Raw genomic sequence first — 22,850 nt, 5'->3', positions numbered from 1 at the left:
AGTGCTCTGCCTGAGGCTATGTTAGGCTGGGAGGCAAACCCAAGCCTACACATATCTGTGGGCATAACCTCTGGCCCTGGCCACCCCATGTGGCCAAGCAACAACCCCAGAAATCTCACCCAGCCTCAGGGCCCAGCACGCAGCCCTGACCAACTGCAGATTACAAACAACAGTACCACCCAGCCAAAGAAGGCAACCTGCAATCCTGCCCAATTAGAGATGACCACAGAGCCCAGCCAGCAGCTGTGCCTGACTACGGAGTCCAGCCAGTGGTCTCAACAGACCACAGAGCACAGCCAACAGTACCATATAACCTTAGATCACAAGAAATGGCACAGCTCAACTACAGAACCTGACACTAAAGTCTGTCTATATGGGATCACTACCAGCTGGCCTTCCAGAATCCAAGGCTAGATTAAATAGTAAAGGTCTGTCACCACCAAAGAACACCTGAAAAGGCCAGAAGAAGTGGTTATTTCCTCAGATGCACAGGCCCCAATTCAAGAGCACAAGGATTATGGAAAATCAGGGAAACATGACACCATCAAAAGAAATTAATAAAGCTCCAATAGTGGACGCTGAAGAAATGGAGATCTATGCAATCACTGACAAGAAATTCAGAATATTCCTCTTAAAGAAGTTCAGGAAAATGCAATATAGATAGAAAGTTAAATAAAACTTGGAAAACAGTTAACACAATGAGAAGTTTGACAAAGAAATAGAAACAAATAGAAATTCTAGAGATAAGGAAAAGAATAACTGAACTAAAAAACTTAATGGAAAGTGTCAACAACAGATTTGATCAAACAGAAGAAAGAATCAGTGAGCTTAAATATAGGACATTTGAAATTACTTTATCAGAGGAGCAAAAAGAAAAAGAAAAAAGAAGACCTACAGGAATTATTGGACACCATCAAAGGAACCAAATTTCACATAATAGGAGTTTTGGAAGAAGAGAGAGGAAAAGGCCCAGACAGCATTTGCAGTGACCTGGATGAGATTGGAGACTATTATTCTAAGTGAAGTAACTCAGTAATGGAAAACCAAACATCGTATGTTCTCACTGGTACGTGGGAGGTAAGCTATGAGGATGCAAAGGCATAAGAATGATACAATGGACTTTGGGGACTTGGGGGGAAGAGTGGGAGAGGGCGAGGGATAAAAGATCACAAATATGGTGCAGTGTATACTTCTCAAGTGATGGGTGCACCAAAATCTCACAAATCACCACTACAGAACTTACTCCTGTAACCAAATACCACCTATACCCCCCAATAACTTATGGAAAAATAAAATAAGATAATAAAAATTTTTAAAAAGGAAGAAAATAATGGCTGAAATTTCCCTAAATCTAAGGGAAACGACAATTCCAGGTACAGGAAGCTCAGAGATCGCCAATCAAATTCAACCCAAAGAGGAGTTCACCAAAAAACAAGATAATCAAATTATCAAAAATCAAATATAAAGAAAGAATACTGAAAGCAGCAAGAGATAAGAACACATCACACTCAAGGGAACCCCAGTATAGCTATCAGTGGATCTCTCAGCAGAAACCCTGCAGACCAGGAGACAGTGGAATGATATATTCAAAGTGCAGAAGGAAAAAAAAAATGCCAGCATAAGATACTTTGCTTTCTCATAAAATTTAGGTCTCTTGAAAACATGTGAAGTAGATACTGATTTTATTCCTATTTTATGGAGGAAGAAACCAAGGCCTAGGGAGGTTGAGCTACTTGTCCAAGTTCACTCAGCTTGTAAATAGCAGAGCTGGGTTTTGAACTCAGTTCAACTAGCTTCCCAGGTTCTTAACCACCATGACTGCTTTATCTGTTTTTACAGTATCCCAAAACTACTGGTTAATACATTATTACTGATATAATAATTATAAACACGGTGACCATATCGTGGGTGCTTAGTTTGCTAGGCATTGTTCTAAGAATGTATTACTTATTTAATCTTACTTATTTAATTCTTATTCCTATTCTTATTCTTATTTAATCTAATCTACTTGCAAAAATGTATTCCTTTCTGCAAGTGCTGTGGAGTGAGTACTATTATCCACATTTTGCAGACAAGAAAACTAGGCTGATGCAAAGTAAGTGGTAGAGCTGGGATTTGAACCCAAGCCTACTAATTCCAACAGTGGGATATCTCCAACTCCCTCCTGGTATTCATGTCTTTAGCCATTAGACTGTCTGGGATTCCTGTTTTGACTTTGCCTTTGCCTTTTCAGGTGGACTAAATACCTCTTCTATTCTCTATGTTCTGTACTATATATTTCTTGGGACCTATGGTAAGGAAGATTATTGGGAAAGTACAAAGAATTAATGTTGATGCTGTCAACCTCTACCTTCTAGTATGTCTATCAGGGATAGCCCTGGCTTTCTGCCCTTTTCTACAAAATAATCAGATGACACTCCCATAAGGACCTTCAAATTAACAGACACTGTAAGAATGCTGCTCTGCTAGAATACCCTTGGTTAGAGAAACTGTTAACTGGGGTGTAATCTCATTAATGAGAAGAATGGCTTCATCAAGTGGAATCTGTTTGAAATCATCCCTGTAAACAACCCCTAAGCAACACAAGGAGGAGGAAACATTTGCAGAGAAAGAAGTACAGATGCTAAAGAGAATGTCTTTTGGCATGTAGGTTCAGAACCTCTAAATTTTATCACAAAACCTGAAATAAACCACACACACAGTCGGAAAATGAATAATTCAGAGAGATGCCTCTGGGTATTTTCCAGGAATAAGTGTGTTACACTGTTCCCATTAGAATCAACTTTGTCAGTGTGAGGCTTACACGCTAACTGAGCTGGTAAATGCTCCTGCGTATAATTTAAGCAATCAAGGAATGATAGTAATAGCCCCTAGCATCTGCATAAATGTATGATGTGCAATACTTTTTTGCATATATTGTGTTACTTTATCTTTACCACAATCCATTGAGATCTACAGGACTTCCATTTAGATATAATAAAACTAACGTTCAGATTTTAGGTTTCTTGAATTCAATCCATTGTTTTTTTCTATTACTCTTAAATGCAAATAATAATGATAGTAACTATGACAACAATAATAAAGGATGCTAAGGAAATGGCGTGGGAAAGCAGATATACTCCCTCCACAATTCTGCCTGGGTTGTGCCTGGTGTATTGGCTTCTTGTACTTTATAAGAGATGATGAAAATGAGTTAAATGGTTGTGATTCCTCCCTTCTGTATGATTACAGTTAAATAAGGTAATAGTGCTGCCTATCTAAGGAACATAAACTTATTTATTCATCAATACAAGGATATAGGGCTTTGCTAGCACATAACAAACTTTTAAATACAAAAAATTAGCTGGGCCTGGTGGCGGTTGTCTGTAGTCCCAGCTACTCGGGAGGCTGAGGCAGGAGAATGGCATAAACCCAGGAGGCAGAGCTTGCAGTGAGCTGAGATCGTGCCACTGCACTCCAGTCTGGGCAACAGAGTGAGACTCCGTCAAAAAAAACAAAAAAAGAAAGAAAGAAAAGAAACTTTTGTGCAAAATTACAAAAAGATGCCTTGCCCACTGAACTGACACAATGCCATGCAAAGACACAACTACTAAGAAACACAGCACTGGTTGGATTTTATCTCCCACTTGCCCTGTAGGCCAGGAGCACTGTCCAGTACACAAATTGCACAGCCAGAGGCAGAGACTCACCCTCTAGAGGAGTAGACATATATGAATATTATTACAGCAGTCTAATAAATATCATTGAAAGAAATTTGAGAAAGGCACCACAAGAAGGGAGTGGAGGTCCATTTAAATTTTTACTTTTAATACTACCATTGAGGTTTGAGAAAGCCCAACTCATGCCACCCTTTCTCCCTGCTTCTGAATCAATTGAGAGACAAAATTTTAAAAGAAGCTAACATTAGAGAAAGGTCTATGGCCAAGTAAACTTCTTCATAAGAAATCCCAGAATCAGACCAACTTACCCACTTGGTTTGTTGCAAAGAGTGTTGGGTTGTCACTGGCTCCACGTTGGGAACTAGCCACGTAAAATTCAATTCTTGGAGAAGCTAAGCAGAATGTGTGTTTCCTGCAAAGTGGATTATATAACAGAGAAAAAGGGAAGAAGAGTTTGAGCCACTCATTCTCAGTTGCTTTTCCCAAGTTTACCAGTGAAAATTTTACTTCTTTTCACCTGGAAGGAATGAGGGAAGAGGTAGAGAGTGTCCAGCAGCCTTACAATGGCAGAGTTCCTCCCACATGGAAAGAAATACTGGGTCTGGGGAAAAAACCCACCCTATCCTCAGCCCCCACTTAATTATGATGATGTCATTCATTTCTATCCCCAGCACTCAACCATGAGCGGGAAATAGGTGTGTTTCTCTCTCCGTTTCATCTCCAGCACCTGTCACAGAACTTGGCACATAGTAGGCACTCAATAGACACTTGTTGAAAAATAATGATTACACGCTGACTAGTAAGATCAGAAAGTTTCCAGAAGGGAAATGGCACTTGAGTTAAGCCTTGAAGAATCAGTAACCAAGAAAAAGTGATTGAGGGGAATTGCACCATAGTTCAACAGGGATAGCAGGGTCTGTGACAAGGGAAAAACAGGAGATTGTAGAGTATCTAGTACGTCAATCAAATGGGTTATTGGAATGCAAAGGGAATTAAGCAAGGATGAATCATGGAATAGTGGAGTAAAGTCAGAGTTACCACAACAGCAATTGCAACTTCCCATATATGCCTCCTCCAAACCATCCCATTTAAATCCCATTTAAATGGAGATGCATCAGAAGAGAAAAACATCTTCAACAGAGCAAACAAAAGAAAAGCAAAGATTAAATTAGAAGAAGTTCTACTGACTTCTTTGTGGGAGGGGGTCCACTGGAAAGCACATTCTGGAGTCTTGTCTCTCATGTTCCACCTTGAACCGGAGCACCAGAACCCTCAAAGCCAACTTACTGACTCATTCACACTGTCTCTCCAAACTACCCAGAAACTGCCTTTTGAGATAGCCAGATCCCTGATCCTCTCTTCACCCATCAGCTCCTCCATCTGCAGATCATTCTAGAAATACTATTCCCAGCATTAACATGGCACTATCTCTAGATACTTGGGTGTGTTGCAAAGAAAACAGTTCTGAAAGGAGTGCAAGCAGGAAGGAGGGGCAAGGAGGTGGGAGGAATGTCTCAGGGCCTTTGGTTTTCAAAGATTACATTAAAAAAATGCCGTAATTCAGAGAACCCATCAGTGGGAACAAAAGATCACCTTGCTCAGGCATACCCACACTTGAAGAAGGGCACACCTGAGCTTTGGGCTTACATCCTAGAGGAGGGGCCTCCTGGTATCCTGGTGGACACTAAGTGGCACTAAAGATGCTAATTTCTCCAGCCCTCTCTACTGGCAAACTTGAAGCTAGGATAGACCTAAAGGTCTCCACGGAAGGGTCAGCAAACAGAAAGAAAAACTATACATTTATGAAAATATTCTGCCGCTCAGAGGACAGAGCAATCTTTTGAAGACTAAAAGTAAAACAACACTGATAATAATTTTCTACAAGAAACACGAAGTGTTTAAAAGACATGTATCCGCTTGGCATCCTTATCATCACAAGAGGACAGAAGAAGCAGATGAACTGAGATGAAGACAGAGGTGCAAAGAAAAAGACAACCATTGCTTCATCAGGCATGGATTCAGCACCTACTATGTGCCAGGCACTGTCCTAGGCACTTGGGATATGGGAGTGAAACGAAGCACACACAGAGCTCTGCCCAAGGAGCTTAGCAGGGAGGAACAGACAACAAACAAGCCAGATGAACAAGGAAGTTATTTAGCAAATTAAAAGGTCATCCGTCCTGTGAAAAGAAAAGGTGGGGGGGGCGTCACAAAAATAGAGCAGGTAGGGGATGAGAAGTACTGGGTTGTGAAGTTGCAGTTTGTAACTTGCAGTAGGGTATTTAGGGCAGGCTGGACTGAGATGGTGGCATGTGAGGAAAGATTTGAAGGTGAGGAAACAAGCATATGGGTATCTGGGGAAATGGTGTGTCAGGCAGAGGGAACAGCCCATGCAAAGCCCCAGGGGTGGAGGGTGTGTCCAGGGTGGTTGGAGTGAGCAAGGGAGGAGATGGGGACACAGGGTGAAGAGAGACCATACTACAAGGCCTTAGAGGCCCTTGTAAGGCTTTTGACTTTTTCTCAGCAGGAAGCAGGAGTTCCTAGGGATTTAGGAGATGTGTGGCATGATCTGATTGACTGTTTTTAAAAGATTATTTGCATGTAAAAAATTACTTGCCTGCATCTCATTTAATTTACACAGCAAACATATGAGGCATGTGACATTATCTCCATTTTACAGATGAGGAAACTGAGGCCCAGAGCAGGTAATAAATTTACCTAAAATTACTGATTTTGTCATTGTTAAAGGTAAGATTTGAACCCAGGAAGGGAGATGGGGAGATGCTGGTCAAAGGACACAATGTTTCAATTATGAGATGAATAAGTTCTGGGATCTAATGTACAGCGTGGCAACTATTGCTAATAATACTGTGTTTTTGCCGGGCACAGTGGCTCACGCCTGTAATCCCAGAATTTTGGGAGGCTGAGGTGGGCAGATCACCTGAGTTTAGGAGTCTGAGACCAGTCTGGCCAACATAGTGAAACACCGTCTCTATTAAAAGTACAAAAAATTAGCTGGGCATGGTGGCATGCACCTGCAATCCCAACTACTCAGGAGGCTGAGGCAGGAGAATTGCTTGAACCCGGGAGGCAGAGGTTGCAGTGAGCAGACATCATGCCACTGCACTCCAGCCTGGGCAACAGAGCAAGACTCTGTCTCAAAAAGTAAAATAATAATAATACTGTGTTTTTTACTTGAAATTTGATAAGAGAGCAGATTTTTAAGTGTCATTCTCATCATACACATACACACACACACACACACACACACACACACACACATACGGTAATGATGGGTGGTGATAGATGTCTTAATTAAATGTGGTAATCACCACACAATGTATTCATATATCAAAGCATCACCTTGTATGTCTTTAATATACAGTATTGCTTTTTATTTGTCAAATATTTTTAAATTATAAAAAGAATACTACAAACCTTTAGAAGTTATATTTTAAATCAGAATAATTTTCTTATAAAATACTAATTCTCAAAATGAGCAGGGGCTGTAGGCCTCACCAATTCAGGCTTCCAGAAGGAAATCTCAAAATACATTTTGAGCTTAAAATGAAATTTCAAAGTAACTCATCATTCTTTGAGTGTTCTGAACTTATTTCCTGAACACTGCCTTTTAAAAATGAAAGGTACATCTGAGCTAGACTCAAATCAGAGGCAATTATTCAAAGATGATGAATAAATTGAACTCATATATTAACAGCTCTGAATAGACCTGAAAATTCTGTAAAGTAATTAACTGAAAATTACTTCATGGTAATATGGTACTTTCAGTTAATATTAAAAGGATCAGTTACCTGATTCATAAATTTTACTGCTAAGATTTTTGGTACAACAAATATTAGTATTGTGACATCTTCCTAGTATGGGTATCCACTGACTCTAAATGGGTCACTCTGGGTGCTGTATTGTGGCTAGATGATGGGGTCAAGGATGGAAGCAGGATAAAGTTTAGGAGACTAAGCAGTAACCTCATTGAATGAAGACAGTAGCTCAGGCTAAGATGGAAATAGCAAAGTGGGGAAAATGGACATATTCCGGATATATTTGAAAGTAGAGTCAATAGGATTTCCTGAAGGATTGCTTGTGGTGTATGAGAGAAGAGTCAAGGATGTATCCAAATTTTTCGGTCTTGGCTAGTCACAGTAGCTCACACCTATAATCCCAGCACTTTGGGACGCCAAGGAGGGAGGATTGCTTTGAGGCCAGGAGGTTGCAATCAGTGTAGGCAACATAGCAAGACACTGTCTCTACAAAAACAGTTAAAGAATTAGCTGGTCACAGTTGCACATGCCTGTAGCCCTAGCTACTCAGGAGGCTGAGGCAGGAGGGTCACTTAAGCCCAGGAGTTTGAGGCTGCAGTGAGGAGTTTGAGGTATGTCACTGACTGCACTCCAGCCTGGGTGACAGAGTGAGATCTTGACTTAAAAAGGAAAGTTTTTGGCCTAACCAACCAGAAGGATGGAATTTATATCAATTGACTAAGTTGGGGAAAACCTTGAGGGGAACAAGCTCAGGATGAAAATTAGAAGTTCACTTTTTGACATGTTAAGTTTGAAAAATCCATTAGACATACAAGTGGAGATGTTGAGTATTTGGTTAGATGTGTGAGTCTGGAGTTCAGATGAGAGGTCTGGGATGGAAATGTGAATTTCAGAGTTTTCAGCATATGAATGAAATTTAAATTCATTCATGAGGCTGGGTGGGATTATCAAGGGAATGGGAGTAATAGAGAAGAAGACCAAGTCCAGTTATTAAGGCTGTCCAACAACAACAGAGGAAAAATCAGCAAAGGAAACAGGAGTGGCTAGAGAGACAAGAGTAAAACCAAGAGGGTGTGGTACCCTGAAAGCCAAGAGAAGTAGTAAATCAAGAAGGAGAAAGTTATTAACTTTATATATGCAACTGATAAGCCAAGTAAGATAAGGACTGAGAATTAACCATGGCATAAGGTCTCAGGTTAGGCTTGGGGACCACAGTAGCAGAAACCCAATTGGAGTGGGCTTACGAGAGAGTGGAAGAAAAGGAGAGAATTTTGTTTCAAAGGGAAGCAAAGAATAGAATGGCTTTGGGGAAGTAGAGTCTCAAGAATTTTGTTAGTTTTTAACGATGGAAAGGATAACAACATATGTGTATGTTTGTGGGTTTAATCTAGTCATGAGCAAAGATTGCTAATTGATATGGTTTGGTTGTGTCCCCACCCAAATCTCATCTTGAACTGTAACTTTCACAATTTCCACATGTCATGGGAAGAACTCAGTGGGAGGTGATTGAATTATGGGGACAGATCTTTCCTCTGCTGTTCTCATGATAGTGAATGAGTCTCACAAGTTCTAATGGTTTTAAAAATGGGAGTTTCCCTGCACAAACTCTCTCTTTGCCTACTGCCTTCCATGTAAAATGTGACTTGCTTCTCCTTGCCTTCCATCATGATTGTGAGGCCTCCTGAGCCATGTGGAACTGTAAGTCCATTCAACCTCTTTTTCTTCCCAGTCTTTGTCAGCAGCATGAAATGAACTAATACAGTAATATAGGAGAAAGAGGGAGAATTTCTGGAGATATTCTTGAGTGATTGGATTTAGAAAAGTACATTTACAGTAAAAAGAGAGCAGGCAAGGAGAGTGGGTGTGGGTGCTGATACAACATGGATGGGAGGGTAGAACTGTCATGGAATAAAAGACTGGGTGTGAACATGGAAACTGGTTAAATATGTTAAGGTACTTATGAATAACCATTACACACATTTTAATTCAAAGCCCCAAACTACACTGAAAAGTAACATTTACATGGTTTTACAAAAAAATATATAATGATGATGATGATGACTGATGAAGATAAGATGAAAGGTAAACTAAATCTTCACATACCAGGTGATTAAAAATTATCATTTGGCCCTCAACTCTGATAATTAGAGAAATATAAGTTTCAATACATCTTTTATATTCTCAAAGACAACTAGATGAAGACAACTAGACTGCAGTAGAACATAAAAGAGAATTCTTAGCTTTCAAATTACTGCTGAAGATAAGTAGTAAACAAAATCATCTATATAACCTGGAAAAAATGAAGAAGGAAATAGGAATACATAAAAATCAGAAAGCATAAAATAAAATCACATGTGTGATACCAAAAACATAAGTAGTATAAATAAAATGTGTTAATTAATCCTATTAAAAGTCATAGACTTTGAGTGTATAAAAAAGAAAAACAATGTTTAATTACATACTGCTTGTGAGAGATTCACCTAGAAGAAAAGAGCCTAAAATGGTTAAATATAAAAGGACAGAGGAACATCTTACCAACTGATTTGCAATGCCTCAGCAAGGGGCAGGTGGGAGAATGGATTCATGATCTCAGTTTGACACCACAGCTTCTAACTCCAGGGAAAGTCATAAACAGAGCCAGTAAAATCAAACTATCATGGTTATTATTCCATCTCCACCTCTCTCTTGGCTTTTTTCTTTGATTCTTACTGCTAGGGTGCCTCTTACATACTCCTAGGACCCTGACCTATCTGTGGGCATGTTAGGTTTACAGTTGAAGCTGGAACACTCTTCGACTTAGAACTTGTCACAGCCTTTTTTGTGTACAAGCTTTTTTTTTTTTTTTTTTTTTTTTTTTTTTTTTTTTTTTTTTTTTGCCACAATGTATTAATGAAGTATGTAGGGGTTGTCCAGCCTTGCTTTTTTCCCACAAATTCCTCATGTTTTACTTGGTGAAAGATGATTTGACCTCTAGTTACTAACCTGCTAGATAACATTCTTTAACCCAGAGCCCCTGTGTCCGCAGACATACAGGCAGACAGGAACAAAGAGAAAGCCAGGGTATCATAGCCATTACAGATAATGCAGAAAGCAAAGCAAAAGTGCGTTGTATATGGGACAAAGAGGGTCATTCTTAATTGATGCAAGGTCAACTCCACTGGAATGAAGTCAGTAATTTTTACGGACCTAGTGACAGAGTACCACATTAATAAAAACTGCTACTGCATCCTCTCAGTTGCCCTCATTTCTATTTGCATTGTGACAACCTCCCAGCTAGTCTCATGGCCTCCCGTCTTGTCCATTCTCCAATCCACTCTTGCCACTGAAGCCAGAAGAAGATTTCTAAGTGCAATCTGACACTGATAAAAACCTTAACTGGTTCCTATCCCCTTGGTATAAAAGGCCAAGCACCTGGCCATGGAAAAGCCCTGTGACCTCCCCCAGCCTCATAGCCCACTAGTTCCTGCATCTAACCTTCCCTCTAAACTACAGGCGGTTACCAGAACCCAGTACCCTGGTTTTTGCTTCCCTACCTTCGTACATTGTGCTTTTTCTATCTGCAATGGACTTCCCCAGCCCATTCTTCCAGCCTTCGTTTGCCTGGAAAAAATTCTTTCTCACCCTTCACAACCCATAAGGGACATCTTCCCTTCTAAAGGTATTATCTAATGCACCTTCAGGCTGAGTTAGGGGCCCTCTTCCCTTTGCATCCCCCCTCAGAGCACCCAGCATCTGTCTTTTAGCTGCTTGTTCACTTGTGTGTAACATCCACTAAGCTGCGGGTGTCGGGCTATGATTGCAGAGGTTATACCTTATGCTGTTCCCCTGGGAATACTCAGCATCTATTAATAGCACTGGTGCTTGGCACATGCTAGGCCTTCATAAATGTCTTTGAATGAATGAATGAATGAATGAATGAATGAATGAATGAATGACTTAGAAAAGGCAAGGACAGAGAATTGGCAAAAGGTCTTCAACAGAGAGGAAAGAAATGAGTAAGACCCATTAGGGAGCAGGGCAGAGTCTGATGCTGAAGCCCTCATGTTCTCTGAGTGTTTTTGTTTTCTTTTTTTTTTTTTTTGGAGAGTCAGGGGAGGGGTCCTGACTTCTGGAAATCTTCCAGAAGGGGACAGACCCTCAAAGGAATGGAGTCAAGCTAAAACAGTCTAACCAATGAATCAAGAATGTGAAATCAGGATGCCCTGAACATCCAGGAAGTCTGGTCACTTGTCTCTATAATCTACATGAGACAGGCCAAAGCCACACCTAGAATGAGGCCTCCAAAGTTAAAAGCACTCCACTGGAGAAGAGGAGGTTAAATAGCTAAGCAGCCTTTTTCACTTCTGTTTTTCCTTTCAGGAGACATGAGTCCTTTGTGAAGTTTGCAGATTCGAAGGATAGCAGAAATCCTCTCATTGGGTCACTAAGGACAGGTTCTGTCATTTTGTGGCCGCCATCACTGCCATCCAGGATCATAATTATGGGGCAGCCACTGAAGGCTTGCTGCAGGAAAGCTTCTGCTCCTTCTTAAGCCTAGAAGAAACCCATATACCTAATCTCTGCATTCCCCAGCAAGCTCTGCTCCACCCACCTTCCTTCCTTCTTTTCTATCCCATCCCTACCTCCCTATACACTTGTGTGCGTGCATGCGCACACACACACGTGCACACACAAAAAACACACCCAGCCCCAGTCCTTGCCAACTCATAAACAGCTGTGTTCTCATAATCAGACTGATATGAGGTCTATTTCTCTTGAGTTACGAAGAAAATGTTTATAATTGACAAAGTCAGTGAATGGTTTCCTAGCAACTTCTTATGTAACTATAGTGAGATGATCTTGATCTTCTGTCTCTTACTCTGAATCTCTTACCTTCTCTTTCATATTCTCTCCCTACCACTAAGGATTTTTCTTTTTTCTGTTTTAAGTAGCAGAACATTTTGAGAGTTTGATAAACACCGGGACTCTCTCTCTGGGAAAATACATGTAAACACATACATGTTCACTCACTATTCTGTGTATATAATTAAAGGACTTCACAGAGTCCCTGAAACCTGCCCATGAAATCCGGCCCATAACCATGTCCCACACACAAAGGAATATGCCATTTGTTTGGTATCTCTCCCATCCAGGAAAGGAGAAAAAAATGATTATTCCTCCAAAAATTTGATGAACTCAGCTCACTTTAAACGACCTCCTCCATCCCTCCCTGATATCACACATTCTAATTTCAAAGCATCCCCGGTCCTGACCAACAGGATCTGATTTGGCTGCCTCTCCCTGTGTCCCCCTAAAATGAGGGAAATGTGAACACACTTTTATGACAGCCTAAAAAAGAAATGCCATCAAGACGTTAAGGCACCTCCAAAAGCTTCCAAAGCTTTGGGAGTCTCCTCACCAGGCTTCCTTTGGTGAGCCAAGCCGCCACTAGGCACTGACCATCTGTGAATGCTTAGGATCTGTGTGTTGGCCACGTACAGATGAGAGCTGCCCTCCTCTCCTTCACTCATTCCCATAGCCCAAGGTTGACGTCAGCGCTTCATGAGGCCCAGGGGACTCATAAATGTCAGGTGTTCTAGGGACAGCCTGATGTTCCTGATCATTCAGTATCATTCAGTTGAAGTATCTCCTTAACCAAGTCATTTGTAAAATAAGAAACAAATGGAATAAAGAAAAATATTAAAATTATTATTTAGCTAAGCGCAGTGGCTCACGCCTGTAATCCCAGCACTTTGGGAGGCTGAGGTGGGCGGATCATGAGGTCAGGAGATCAAGACCATCCTGGCTAAAACGGTGAACCCCCATCTCTACTAAAAATACAAAAAATTAGCCGGGCGTGGTGGCGGGCGCCTGTAGTCCCAGCTACTTGGTAGGTCGAGGCAGGAGAATGGCGTGAACCCAGGAGGTGGAGCTTGCAGTGAGCCTGGATAGCGCCACTGCACTCCAGCCTGGGCAACAAAGCGAGACTCCTTCTAAATAAATAAATAAATAAAATTATTGTTTAGTGTTTATTATGTGCCAAGCACAGGGTTAGATGCTTGCTCTACCTATCCTTCTGTATTTTTCACAAACAACCTTCTAAGATATAATGTTAAGATGTCAATATGGTGTGGTGACTAACCAGGCAACCTTTGGAGACAGAGCAACCGGGTTGGAATCTCATCACTACCATATATCAACTGTGTGGCTTTGGGCAAGCTGCTTAACCTCTCTGTGCCTCATTTTCTTCATCTGTAAAAGGAGGATACCAACATTTTTAAAATACCTCTGTCACAGAGTTGTCATTAGGATGAAATGAGCCACTACCTATAAGGCATTTGAAGAAGCCTCTGGCAATAGTAAATGCTCAGTACATGTAAGCCACTGTTTCCATTTTACAGATGGAAAGTAAGCCTCAGTCAGGTGAATTCTGACTCTCTCAAGTTCACACTCTCAAACTGTATATCCAGCAAGTAATCCTGAGGCCTGCGATTATGACTACTCCGTGATGCTTCCAAATATTCTTGAATATCAAACTTTTTGAAATGATCACCTTTTAAAAATCAGTATTTAGGATGCAGCATCATTCCTGCAATATTCCTACCAAAAACACAAATCACAATCAACCCATAAGGAAACATCAGATAAATCTAAATGGAGGGATCTTCTAAAAAATAACTGGCCCATACTCTTGAAAAAATGTCTAAGTCACGAAGACTTCCATATTGAAGGAAACTAACGGGGATATAATGACTAAATTCAACACCTGATCCTGGGTTGGATCCAGAATCTGAAACATGTTTTTTCTTTTTCTATAAAAGATAGCAATTAGATCAATTGGCAAAATTTAAATAAGATCTATGTTAGTTAATAGTATTAGTAATAGTTTTATTTCATAATAGTTATAGTTAATAGCATTATATCAATGTACGTTGCCTGATTTTCATTATTGTAAAAAAAAATTCTGGATTCTTAGAGAAAATCTGCACTGAAGTATTAAGAGGTGAAGGGATGGCCAGGCGCAGTGGCTCACACCTGTAATCCCAGCACTTTGGGAGGCTGAGGCGGGAGGATCATGAGGTCAGGAGATCAAGACCATCCTGGCTAACACGGTGAAACCCCGTCTCTACCAAAAATACAAAAAAATTAGCCGGGCGTGATGGCGGGCGCCTGTAGTCCCAGCTACTGGGGAGGCTGAGGCAGGAGAACGGCATGAACCCAGGAGGCAGAGCTTGCAGTGAGCCAAGATAGCGCCACTGTACTCCAGCTTGGGCGACAGAGTGAGACTCCGTCTCAAAAAAAAAAAAAGAAAGAAAGAAAAAGAGGTGAAGGGGCATCATGTCTACAATTTCCTCTTGGGCAGGTCAGAAAAAGAAATGCTAACATGTATACAGAGACAGAATAATAAGGCAAATGTGGTAAAAATGTTAACCTTTGGGAAATCTAGATAAGAATATTCAAGAAATCCCTGCTATTCTTGCAACTTTTTTTTGTAGATCTGGTACTAACTCAAAATAAAAATATTTTTAAAGAAGGAACACAAAAAAAAATCAATCTTTTCTCTGTCCATATATGCTCCTGAGCATGCAAGGTGTGGAGCAGAATTGTTCTATGTTTTCACCTACAAGAGACTGCTTCATTCCAGAGAAGGCTTCCTTGTATTGATGCTAACACAGCAGAATTTGCTTTTCCAAGGAAGAAAATCTCCCTAAACTATCAATTAAGCCTTTTATAGAAAAAGAGAGACATTTTAAAATTGGAAGACACTGCTCTCTCTTGTCTAAGAGGACATAGCAATGCCTCATCTCTTTCCCCACTTCTAAAAAATGTCCATCCCTGGTTACACTCATCATTTGACACCCACTCACAAGACCCTTTTTTGTCTGCCAGATTTTCATAGGCTTCTAAAGAATGCAGTGAATTTGCTGTTGCTGAATGTAGTTCATTTGCACAGAATTCCTCACCCCTTTTTCTCATCTGTATTTTCATCATCCATGCCCTTTTCTCCAATAGGCCACTTGACAGCAGAACTGGAAAGGGAGAGAAGGAAGGGCAAGGGTTGGAGGGGAGGCTGCAACTCATTCAGTCAAGAAGCATTCATTTAATGAGCACCTACTATGTGCTGCCAACTGGGCCAGAGAACCAGCTGGGAAGAAGGCAAGCCCAGCTCTGCCCTGACAGAGTTTTCACTGAGGAAGATAGGTGAAAGCTGCCAACCAAAGCATGGAGAGTGTTGCAGAAGGGGAGGTATAGGGTGCTGGGGGTATGTTGAAGGGAGCCAACTTACTCTGCAGAGGTCACAGAAAATCCTACGCCAGAAGGATGGCCTTGTGTCAGTTAGGTCAAAGGAAGTCAGAGAGGGCGAAGGAAAAAGAATGCTTTTCACTCATAAAAATAAATACCCATACTCTCTTTAAAAAAACAAAACAAAAACAAAAATAATAGTACTGTCTGTGGAACTGTAAAATAGTACGACCACTGTGGGAAACAGTATGGCGGTTCCTCAAACAATTAAAATTAGAATGATGTGGTTTCCATCTGCATCCCCACCAAATCTCATGTTGAATTGTAATCCCGTGTTGGAGGTGGGGACTGGGGGGACTGGTGGGAGGCGATTGGATCCCAGGGATAGAGTTCTCATAAATGGGTTAGCACCAACCTCTCAATGCTATTCTCATGATACTGAGTGAGATCTGGTTGTTTAAAAGTGTATAGCATCTCCCCCCTCTCTCTCTTTCTGCTGCTACTGTCATGTAAGATGCCTCACTTCCCCATTGCCTTCCACCATGATTGTAAGCTCCCTGAGGTCTTCCCAGAGGATGATACCACTATGCTTCCTCTACAGCTTGCAGAACTGTGAGCCAATTAAAACCCTTTCCTTTATAAATTACCCAGTCTCAGGTATTTATACCAGTGCAAGAACAGACTAATACATAGAACTACCGTATGACCTCCACAATCCCACTTCTGGGTATACAACCAAAATAACTGAAAGCAGAATCTCAAAGAGATATTTTTATACTTGTGTTCATAGCAGCATTTGCATAGCATAGCAGCCAAAAGGTGGAAGTAACTCAAGAGTCCATCCATAAATGAATGGTTAAACAAAAAGTGGTTTCCACATACAACAGAACACTCTTCAGCCTTTAAAAGGGAGGAAATCCTGTTCCATGCTGAAACATGGAGGAAACTTGATGACATTATTCTAAATCAATCACAAAATAAGTAGGTCACAAAAAGACAAATATTATATGACTTTCTTATGTGAGGCACCTAGAATAGTCAATTCATAAAAACAGAAAGTAGAATGGTGGTTGCCAGGGACTGAGGGGCAGGAGAAGGGAGAGTGTTGTTTAATGCATAAAGAGCTTCAGTTTTACAAGATGAAAAGTTCTGAATATCTATTTCCAACAATATGAATCTATTTAACACTTAACACTACTGAACTATACACTTAAAAATGGTTAAGATGGTAAATTTCACGTTATTTTTTGTCTGTTTTGAGACGGAGTCTTGCTCTGTCACCCAGGCTGGAGTGCAATGGCGTGATCTCGGCTCATGGCAACCTCTGCCTCCCAAGTTCAAGTCATTCTCCTGCCTCAGCCACCGAGTAGCTGGGATTATAGGTGCTCGCCACCATGCCCAGCTAATTTTTGTATTTTTAGTAGAATCGGAGGTTTCACCATATTGGTCAGGCTCTTCTTGAACTCCTGACCTCAGGTGATCCACCCGCCTCGGCCTCCCAAAGTGCCGGAATTACAGGTGTGAGCCACTGCTCCCGGCCCTCATGTTGTTGTTTTTTTTTTTATACCACAATTAAAAACAAACAAACAAACAAACAAAAAAACCAATCACTGAATTCTTACCCAGATCCAAGTAATCCCTGTCAAACAAAACATTCAGATGGATGATGAAGATAACGATGGCTACAGGTCAGGTGCTCTGGTATTCTTCTGTGTCTGATTCAGCCACAAGTAATAGAAAAGTGGCTTCAGCAATAAGGAATGAAGACAGGTATTTGTAACTGGTTTATCCAACATGCTGTATTCAGTAAGTGCTAAGCAGTGTTGTGCCCCTCTGTCCCTGGCCACCACCATTCTACTTTCTGTCTTTATGAATTTGACTACTCTAGGTGCCTCACATAAGAAAGTCATTTAATTCACATAAGAAAGACACATTTAGTCTTTCAAAACTTCACTAACAGCTCACAGCTCCCCAAACCCAAACTGTGAACCCCTTGATTAGGCAAACAATGGCCCATAGGACAAATCCAACCAGCGGCTTGTTTTTTAAATGAAGTTTTATAGGAACACAGCCACACCCATTCGTTTCCATATTGTCTGTGGCTGCGTTCACATTATAGCAGTAGAATGGAGTAGGTGAAACAGATAGAGTTGATGAGTATTTGCAACAGAGACCCCAAGGCTCACTAAGCCTAAAATGTCTACTCTATATTCCATTTACAGAAAAGTTTGCTGACCCTGCCATGTATGATAGCTTGGGAAGAGTCCTTAGTTTTTCTGATTACTATTAGGTATTAACTAATCATCTCATTTACCATGTGATAAAAGTCCAGCCCAGTCAAATATCAAAACCTCAATTTCACATCCAAGTTAAAGGTTCTTCCTCATTTTCCAGCCCCTCCTTTTTACCCAGTTCATGCTAGGCTGAAGCTAGAAAGTCTCTAATGAGTAGGGAGGACAGGGGTATCTCTCTGTTCCTTGCTCCAGCTGTCTCTCGCTTGCTAATGTTGCTTCTCTGATCCCTATAGGGCAGAACAGGAATAAGAGGAAGATCCTAATCAGTTGGTGCCATTGTTACCTGGCATTGTGGCCATCTGATGGCAGATGGAGACATTTTTGTGGTTATTGGAGACTCTCGCCTTAGCTACTTCCTGCCGCACCATTTTTGAGCAAAGATAATCCACCTGCCACTGACCAATTACCGCCACCTGCCCCCATACACCCTACACAGCCCTCACCTGCCTTGAACTTCCAAGGGCGAATCCTTCCGTGGTGATCTGGCATGGCTTCCCCATCTGTTCCCTGCCACGGAGGCCTCCACTCTTGCTGTTCTGCCACATAATGCTCCACCAGTTTCTCGCCTTTAAACTTCTCCAGGCCAGAGTCTGGCAACAGTCCCTGGGTCTCCCAAAACATCCAGGCATCCCAAAGTTCTCCCAAGAACTCTCCAATTATGCTCACCTCCAACACAGTGGAAGCCTGGAGCCTACAAGTTTGCACAGCTGCCAGTGTGGGTACAGTGGGGACGCATTAATGTCTGTGAATCATTCTCTTCATCTTAAACCAAGGGAAGGGGACCTAAAGAGGATAATTCACAGACAGCAATGGCTGTCAATGAAGGATAGTGCTGTCTCCCTCACCCGCTTCCTGAGGACATTTGGCAATGTCAGGAGGCACTTTTGGTTGTCACACCTAGAAGGGTGCTGCTGGCATCTAGGGGGCTGAGGAGCAGGGATGCTGGTAAACATTCTACAATGCACAGCATAGCCCTTCATAACACAGAGTCATCTGGTCCAAAATTTCAGTAGTTCCCAGATCCAGAAGTCTAGCCTAGAACTTCCCTGGATATAATGTTGGGAGGAGGGGAGAGGTGCCTGTAGGACTAACTTTCAGGGCCTTAGTCAAGAATAGAAAAAAACTCCCATTAGATAGCCTCTGTTACTTGTATTAAGAACTCCTGAGGGAGAGCGGCTCCTGGACGGATTCACCCATTAGCTCAATGATGTATTCGTGGACCCTTTTTTGAGGGCAAAGACTTCTTTCCACTGTACCATGTTCACTGTGCCAGCCCATCTTCCTAAGCTTCCTTGCCTCATGTTTCCAAGATAACTGATCCACCTCCAGATATCACTTACCAACTATAGGCTCGAAGGCAGTAAAAGGAAATCTTCCTCCTTACCTTTTTAATCTAACCAGCAATGATAGCCATTCCCATCCCCCAAATGATCTCCCCTCATGCCTGCTGGCCAGCGTTGCATCACCTGGCCACACTCAGACTTTCTGAAGGCAAGTGAAAGAAGAGTACTTTCACCTGAGTGGCTTTCACACTTACCCCTGGGGTGGAGAAGGACCCAGCCTTTCCAGAGTAGTATGGCTGCCATTATCTGAGACCAAATTGTTGTCCTTGTGGCAAGTACAAAAGAGAAATAATGACTGTCAGGCAGGAAATCAACAGTGTCTGCCACATCTCCGTCCAGTTTCTCCAGCCTTCTCTCAAAGCTTGGACAACTTGATTCTCACATAGAGGCTCTAGGGCAGTGGTTTCTCTACGTTCAACATGAATTATTATCACCTGGAAAACTTGTTTAAAAAAGTTACAGGTGTTCTGTTCCCACAGTAGCCCTACCAGTCAGAATATCCATAATGGAATCCATGGGTCTCTATGTTTAAGAAGCTTCACCCATGATCCTGGTGCCCACCAAAGTCTAAGGATAACAGTTCTAGTACAAATCTTGACTCTCAGCTGAAGAGATTTGAGCACTTACAGCTCAAAGCTCAGGGATACTGCAAATCACGCACTTCTACTATTGGTCTAGAGCTTGTGTTTCAAATTTAACTATATGGATCCCTAAATCCAGACTCCATGTATGCTGTAAACCTGACAACTTAAGTCCTTCTTTAGTACTACTACTATAATTACTAATTACTATTATTATTGTTGCTGTTGTATCTATTTCTTTATTATCACATTTACTATTTATTGAGATCTTGCCATATGCTGGGTACTATGCAGAACACTTGACATCATTAGCTCATGTAAAGTGAGCTATTGTGGTAGCTCACTTGAGCATTGTGGTATAATTTTAAAAATATATCTGGTCTTTGTTCCCAGTTCCTGGCACACAGCTTTAAAAACTCTGGGAATTTCCTGAGTGATAGGAATGTCTTTGTTATGCTAATAAAGTGGCTCCTGGCAGTTTCCCTAGATAGATTCAGGATGGGAGCTGCTCACCAAGAAGGTCAGTCATGTGATTATAGAGCTGGAACTTTCAGCACTCTCTTCCCCAACCTCTGGAGAGGAGAGGGGCACTGGTGACTGAGTTCAATCTCTCAACCACTGATTCAATCAATCATGACTACAGAATTGAGACCTCAATAAAAACTTTGAACAACAAGGCTCTAGGAGCTTCCTGGTTGGTGAATGCTTTCCTGAGTTGTGTGAGTTGTCCTAGTGAATTATCACACCTGAGAAGGGGTCAGCCCCCACATTTGTAGCCAAGTTGGACAAAAGTATGAGTAGCCTGGGGACCCCAAGTGCAGCTGACATCTGAAGTAGGGGTAGTCTTGTTGGGAACCCTCCCTTTTAACTTGTGGGATCTGACACTAACTCCAGGTAGTTAGTGTTAGGATTAAATTGAATTGCTGGACACCCAGTTGTGGGATAATTGGTGTTGAAATGCACTCATAGAATCATATGACAACAACTTTATCAAGGGGATCATTATTCCCATTTTACAGATGAGAAGCTGAGACTGAGAGTGGTTTTACATTCCCATGATCACATAGGAGGAAGCAGTAGAGCTCAAATTGACACACATACTTGTTTAACTTGATAGCCTGAGCTCTTAATCTAGGGTGATAGTTTAGTACACATCAGGGAGGACCACTCACATTTTGTGTATGTGAGTGACACTCCTGCTGTTATGTAATGCAGAGCCCTATAATCACTTCCTTAGCATTTGCCAAACTTGCCCGATCAGACTCACCTGGGGCATTTATAAAAACGAGGGATTCCCAGGCCTCTCCCCTGAAGATTCTGATCCAGTATGTTTGGGGTGGAGCCTGGTAATTTTTACTTTTAACAAGCTCTCCAGGTGATTCTGACAATCAGGCAACTTTTGCAAACGCTGCACTATGCTGCCTCAATCACCCTCCTTGCCTGAATGTATCAATCTACCCTATAATCCAGCCTTTCTGTTGCCCAATTTCTTGGAGCATCTGACACACTCCTGTGAGAGACTCTGAAGACCTGGATATAGCCTTTTCCAATTTCCACACTGTCACTCAGTCCTATACTTGGAAGAGTTTTAATGAATCACGCAGTATGACTCCAACTCAGCATGTCCAAAGCCAAATCTGTCAACAGCCCCACTCCTGCTTCCTGCTCTTCCTCCTACATTCTCTAACTTAGTGAATGACCCACCATCCACCCAAACCACCAAGCCAACAATCTTTGGTATATCTGTGTCCTTGTTCTCCTTCACTCTTCACATCTGGTCAACATTTCCTAGTGATTTCTACCTCCTAAATAATACAAACCAGCTTCCCCTCTCCTTTTCCACTGCTTATATAATATCCCATTCCATTTTCACCTAGACCAGCTTTCTAAAAGGCTTTATGCCTTCATTCTTTGTCCCCCACACCCAGCCCATATGTATACCACCCCATAGGAGGAGACAGATCATATATTCCAAAGGTGATTGCAATAATATCTCTCATCTCACATGTTCTTCTAGAATCTTGCTACCTCCATCAAGAAGAGGGATGTATTTCCCCTTCCCTTGAATATGGGTTCACTTTTGTCACTGTCTCAACCAATAGAGTATTCAAACTGATGCTTCATGACTTCTTAGGCCAGTTCCTAGAAGATGACTGAGATACCATCTCGCCTACTAGGACACTCAAGTTTGACATCTAAGCCCTCAGGTAAACAATCCACTTCCCTGAAATTGCCATGCTGGGAGGAAGTCCAAGCTAGCCAATGCAGAAAGACAACATGGAACAGCCCTGAGACTACACAAAGACATGGAACAGCCCTGAGACTACACAAAAGAGATGTCCAACCAGCCCCCAGCTTCCCCAGCCCTGCATTAGTCCAACTCCAGCCACTGGGTGCAACAATATGACAGATCCCAAACCAGAATTGACCAGCTGAGCCTTTTTCTAATTCCTTTTTTTTTTTTTTTTTTTTGAGGCCGAGTCTGGCTCTGTGGCCCAGGCTGGTGTGCAGTGGCACAATCTCCGCTCACTGCAAGCTCCGCCTCCTGGGTTCACGCCATTCTCCTGCCTCAGCCTCCCGAGTAGCTGGGACTACAGGCGCCCGCCACCGCGCCCGGCTAATTTTTTGTATTTTTTAATAGAGACGGGGTTTCACCGTGTTAGCCAGGATGGTCTCGATCTCCTGACCTCGTGATCCGCCCGCCTCGGCCTCCCAAAGTGCTGGGATTACAGGCGTGAGCCACCGCATCCGGCCCCTTTTTCTAATTCCTGACCCAAATACACTATCTGAGATTATAAAATTGTTGTTGTTTGAAGCGAGGAAGTTTTGGGGGTCATTTTTTTAATGCAGCAATAGCTAAACAGAACTTCCTCAATAGGTACAAATGGACAGAATTGTACAAAGCAAAACTATTCAAAGTGTAGTCCCTGGCGAGAGTGAACTGTGTGTTACCGATGTTAAGTGGAAAACT

Source organism: Rhinopithecus roxellana, chromosome 10 (assembly GCF_007565055.1).
Source record: "Rhinopithecus roxellana isolate Shanxi Qingling chromosome 10, ASM756505v1, whole genome shotgun sequence".
Classification (NCBI taxonomy): Eukaryota; Metazoa; Chordata; class Mammalia; order Primates; family Cercopithecidae; genus Rhinopithecus; species Rhinopithecus roxellana.
The sequence above is the reverse complement of the archived record's forward strand: the minus strand, read 5'-3'. Positions refer to the sequence as shown.